Here is a 6,423-nt window from a genome sequence, read left to right as displayed (position 1 = left end):
CATGTTTTTACTTTGAATCTGATTTGTTAATGAGGTTTTACCGTTCGCCTAAGAGATCTAGTGAAAACACATGGAGCGAAAAGCGACAAATTGTGCTACCTCTTTCTGTTAGGAATTCTGTATGGAAATGGCTCATGATGCCTATGGAGGACATTTAGGAATTCATAAGACCTATTGTAAGATTTTGAATAGTTTCTTTTGGCCTAATATAAAAAAGGATGTAGCAGAATTTGTTCGCACTTGTCATGTATGTCAGATATCAGGAAAACCTAACCAGGTAATACCCAAGGCACCTTTACAACCGATCTTAGTCCCTGATGAACCTTTTAGTAAGATAATTATAGATAACGTTGGTCCTTTACCAAAAACCAAGAAAGGTAATCAATACTTGCTCACTTTAATATGTCCTACGACCCGATATCCTATTGCCATCCCTCTTCGTAACATTTCTGCTAAGAGCATTGCTAATTCTTTACTGAAAGTTTTCACGAATTTCGGTATCCCAAAGGAAATACAAAGTGATAGAGGTTCAAATTTCACCAGTGACCTTTTTGCCCAGGTACTTAAAGAACTAAATATCAAACAGACTTTGTCTGCTGCCCAGAGTCTCAGGGTGCCCTCGAGCGTTGGCACCAAACTTTCAAGAGTATGCTTAGGAAATTTTGTGTTGAAAGTAAACTTAAGTGGGATGAGGGCATTGATTTTCTTCTATTTGCTATCAGGGAAGTTCCCCATGAGTCCCTTGGGTTTTCACCCTACGAGATGTTGTTTGGGAGGTCAGTTAGAGGACCTCTTTCAGTAATTAAAGAGGAATGGTCTAGCCAAACCATTCAACAATATATGAATAAACTTAAAAGCACATTAATGCAGGTTAGGAAAATTGCTGGGGAGAAATTAAGGGGTCAACTGATCTTAATGAAGAGAAACTATGATGAAGCTTGTAAAGTTAGAAAATTTAAACCTAATGACCTTGTGTTAGCCTACCTTCCTGTCCCTGGTTCCCCTCTTAAAGCTAAGTTTTGTGGGCTCTATCCCATCATAAAAAATGTAAACAATAATACCTACATTATCAGAACTCCAGATCGTAGAAAACCCACTTACATCATTCATGTTAATTTACTCAAGGCTTATCACTCTAGGGAAACTGGAAATGGTTCTTATGAGACGGTTGTTAATCTTAATTTTAAGGTACACACCAGGAGAGGACAATTCATTGGAAGACCTTATTGCTTCCTCCATGCCACAAACCAATACTGAGGTTCTAAATAACCTGGATCTATTCCTGAGCCACCTCTCTCCTTGGCAGTCGCAAGACTTAAAGAATGTAATCTCCAGCCATCCAACTCTTTAATGATTTTCCCAGGAAAAGTGATTTGCTGCTACATGACATCGAGCTGGTTCCTGGTACAGCACCCATTAGTCAGCAGTCCTATCGTGTGGGTCCGGAGAAGAGCAAAATGAAGGAGGAAGTCGAATATCTTCTCCGGCATGGTCTAGCAAGACCGAGTAAATCCCCATGGGCTTCACCTTGCATCCTAGTTCCAAAAGAGGACGGTAGCTACAGATTTTGTACAGACTATAGAAAGATTAATAATGTCACCATTAAAGATTCCTACCCTTTGCCACTCATTGATGATTTAATAGATTCAGTAGGATAAGCAAAGTTTGTAACGAAGATAGACCTCTTAAAGGGCTATTATCAGGTAGGATTAACTGGAAAAGCTAAGTTAATATCTGCTTTCATTACACCCTTTGGACTCTTTCAGTACGAGGTCATGCCTTTTGGCCTTACCAACGCCCCATCTACCTTTCAGCGCCTTGTAAACTTCATCATCCAAGATTTGGAAGGTGTTTATTGTTACCTTGATGATATAGTAGTCAATGGACAGACTTGGGAAGAACATTGGAATAGGCTCAAGTGTTTGTTCCGTAGGTTAGAAGAGGCTGGATTAACCATAAATCTTAAAAAATCTTTCTTTTGTAAAGCTACTGTTACCTACATGGGCCACATTGTTGGGGATGGTAATGTTCGACCAAAAACTGCCAATGTAGAAGCTATTCTAGAGTACCCTGTTCCGACCACCAGAAAGTACTTATAAAGATTCTTAGGGTTAATCTCATACTACAGGAGATTCTGTAAGAACTTTTCTTCAGTTGCTGCCCCTTCAACATCCCTAACCAGTCCCAACGTTAAATTCATTTGGACTGAAGAATGTCAAGCCTCTTTTGAAGCCTAAAAGCTGTTTTTAATAAACAACCCTGTTCTTAAATCCCCCAATTTTAACAAGCCTTTTATCCTTCAAATAGATGCTAGCGATGCGGGAGCTGGAGGGGTGCTACTCCAAGAGTCAGACGGTATACTTCACCCAGTCGGCTACACCTCCACTAAGTTCAAGCATCACCAGAAGTCCTACAGCACCATTGAGAAGGAAGCACTTAGTTTGGTACTCGCCTTGCAAAAATATGAATGCTACTTACTAGGTGCTACTGAGGTACTAGTCTTCACCGACCACAACCCCTTTACCTTCCTCGACAAGATGAAGTCCCACAACCAACGTCTAATACGCTGTTCCATCTATCTGCAGAAGTTCCCTCTGCAGATCCGCCACATCAGAGGAACCGAAAACATAATGGCAGATGCCTTGTCACGACTGCGTCCTTAACATGATACCTCTTTCACCAGTCTACAGTATCTTACGTCTTCGCCTCATTGGCCTCTTTTTCTATGAGCCACTCTGTTGGGCTCGTCTTCTAAGGGGGGGGGGGTCACCTATCTGCCAGATTGGCATCTTGATTTTGTATATATCTCTAATTTTAATTTGTGGAAATGTACAGTTCATTCCTGTACCTGTTTTTAAGATCCTTGGCTGGATCTTTAGTTATCCCGTTTTTAGAGTGCTTTCTGTTTTCCCCGCCTTCTTTAAGTTTTCTTCGGACCACTTATTTCATGCATAGTTAGTCTCACCTAGTCCTCTACTGTGATAAGTGTCCTATTGGAGTAGCTGTCTTCTTATTCTTCAGTTTTTGTAATGTATTAATGTTCTTTTATATAAATCTTCAGTGAACCTTAGTGAAATTGGTAACGTGACTTATATTTAAAATTTAGTATGTTAAGGTTTATTGATTTTGGTATTTGTGCGGTGCAGGATTGTTTGAGTGTTTTCTTGTTTATTTCGGTGAGAAAGGGATTAACGTAATTAAGTAAACTGTTTCAATAGTAAAATGTTAAATTTTGTTCTGTTTTGAAATTAAACCTTTCCTTACTTATTTTATGTGACCTATGGAACTTATTCTCTGAACCTTGGCCATGAAGCCGTCACAATATATATATATATATATATATATATATATATATATATATATATATATATATATATATATATATATATATATATATATATATATATATATATATATATATATATATATATATATATATAGTGGAAGATTATTTTTTCTTTTATTTTTATTTATTTTTGGTTGTTTGCCAAATCGAGAGAGAGAGAGAGAGAGAGAGAGAGAGAGAGGGGGGGGGGTAGTTAGTGTATAGATTGTTTGTTGAGAAAGACTGTTGGTATAACTGAGGTAGTTTGTTGGTTTTCAGCTAGGTTCGGACAGTGGTGAATGTCCTGAGTAAATGCTTTTTTTATTTGACTGCAGCCAGATGCATTTGTGTGAATGCTGAACTTATCATTATTATTATTTTTCACCACCGTAGAGGTGTTTGTTTACTCTTTCTTTGATTATAGTGCGATAGTTTAATTAGATAGGAGTGTTCGTAAGTGTTTTTCTTTTTTATTCTGCAGGCCGTAATTCCTACTTTGGAAAGTTATTATTTTGTGATTATTGGCCAATTGTTGCTGGCCTGGACTATGATTATGATTAGTTTGCTCTGAACGATTTTATATGATAGTGATGTCATAATGATCCAGGCCGTCTAAATTAATTTCTGTTTGGATTACTGATGATAAGAATTAAGATGATGATGATTACTATGATTAACTGACCCCTGTATAAAGAGAGAGTGTGGTAGATTTTGACTCGGGATACTACCGTTTACCATTAAGTTTTGGCAGTGGCTCTTGTATGGACGACGGTGTCCACACAGTCATACGTACAGTATATATATATATATATATATATATATATATATATATATATATATATATATATATATATATATATATATATATATAGAGATAGAGATAGATAGAGATAGATAGATCTAGATAGATAGAGATAGATAGATCTAGATAGATCTAGATAGATAGATCTAGATAGATCTAGATAGATAGATCTAGATAGATCTAGATAGATAGATCTAGATAGATCTAGATAGATAGATCTAGATAGATCTAGATAGATAGATCTAGATAGATCTAGATAGATAGATCTAGACAGAGATAGATAGATAGATCTAGACAGAGATAGATAGATAGATCTAGATAGATCTAGATATATATATGCTCTAAAAACTTTGCTGTGGTTATTATTTTAGTTTTAAGTGTATTTTGTTCTTGGTGTCAGGTTTTGTGAATGTATTTTATTCAGAGTATTGGCTTATTTGAATATTTCATTTAGTTTCAAGTATACTAAGTTAAATTGTTGTTGATTTAGGATTAAGTGATTATTTTTTTTCAAGGATTTTAGTATTAAGGATTAATAACCGATATTTGGATGAAGGAATTTATTAAGCGATTGTTGTAGTTGTAAGGAAATATAGTTTTAAGGTCATGTTTAGTTTTCAATATCCTTCCTTTCCAAGAGTTCAGCTGTATGATAACGTAAGGGGAGAGTTTGTGCTGAGGAGACATTTGTCTGTTTAGAGTGATCTATGGTGTGGGGATTGTTTTTTTGTGACATCCAGTCACATTATTTTGGCGCCCGAACAGGAACTGCCGAGGGGGGACTGAATTAGGATTAGAAATTAGATTTAAGACTGGAAAAAAATGGAAGCGCAAAACAAACTATTAAGGGAGGAATTGCGGTTCATTAAAGAGCGTGAGTAAAAGTTGTCCATAGAGAAATTGTTGCTGGAAATTAAGAGGCTGGGTTGTGGTTCATCTGCAGGGCTACCACTTCCTCTACAAAGGTACCAATGTTTGTCCATGTCAGTGTATCCTTTATATTTTGTGTATGAGGATATATATAACCGTTTCTGGTCTTTGTAGGCTTGATTATTTTGTTTTCTCATGACTTAGAAATTGTTTCAATCCAGTCATTTGAAAATTGGATGACACACATACAGCATAGAAAGTTCCAGTTCTCTTTTGTTATTTGGCGTTTGTTGCTTCACGAATTGTCTCTCTATGGATAAAAAACAAAGCAAATCTAATGATAATGGTTCATCTCCTCAATTTTAGCACTGAATATCCTGCTCAAGTTGGAAATGGTTTGCAGCCTCAAGCTGTCTGGAATCAAGTGCAAGATTTCCATACCGTCAATGACTATGCACTTATGTGAAGGCCCAATGATGATACAAGTTCAGAATGTAATTGATTAACTTCACCCATGTTCACTGATGTCCTGATCTTCTCGGCCTATCAGCAACAGATCTTGCATGCAACATTTATTTGTGATTCTTGTGAGTCTAGTGAGTCTTTGGATACATATTCATTTACACTGTTCCATCTTTTCGGGCTCTTGTCATCGGTGCTGGGATCAATTGTGTTTGTTATCATGTGAAACTCATTGTGAGATTCAGCATGTAATGCTCATCTTACTTCACTTTTGTTGGTACACGCGAGCAGAGTATCGCTCTGGAACACATCTCTAGCGTATGATGAAAACTTGTGGTGGCCAATTGACTCCTGCTCACCAATGCTTCTGGATGATCTTGACACCATCAAGAAAAGACCTATGTTCTGTTCTTCCTTCAGATAGCTCTAAGATTCATTCACAAGCGATGTCTTTTCTTTGGGGTTTGGTTAGAGAAAGATGACATATTATTTTGAAGTAGCCTTTCCCACAATCCAAGCGACTTGTACCAACCGTGTGTCACACAATTGTACATAATTCCTTTTGTATATATTATGCTTGTATCTGCGCTCTTCCCTAGCACTAAAAAGAACCTGAATGATCATGTCTCCGGTTTTGCTCTGTGACATCGTCTGTCTCACGAACATGTTATGTCCTGTTGCCTTGAGGTTTTGTATATAAAGGAGAGTGTTCCTTAATAAACAACTCGGTTGATTGCATCCTGCCTTTGAGTTCACAACCCTCTCTCGGCACCGTCACATTGGTGACCCGAAAGTCGACTCGCTCCCACTGCCTTCCACCCCCACCTCCCTCGCCCCTCCATCGTTGGTACTATGACGGGCTCTACTACAGCAGTTGGAGCTGCGGCCGCCCCATTGAAACTTTCACCGTTCGCCAGCTCAGAGGCATTTGCTTGGTTTCAGCGCGCAGAAGTCTAGTTTCGCA

This window comes from Palaemon carinicauda, chromosome 31, assembly GCF_036898095.1.
Source record: "Palaemon carinicauda isolate YSFRI2023 chromosome 31, ASM3689809v2, whole genome shotgun sequence".
Lineage (NCBI taxonomy): Eukaryota > Metazoa > Arthropoda > Malacostraca > Decapoda > Palaemonidae > Palaemon > Palaemon carinicauda.
Note: the sequence above shows the minus strand (reverse complement) of the source record.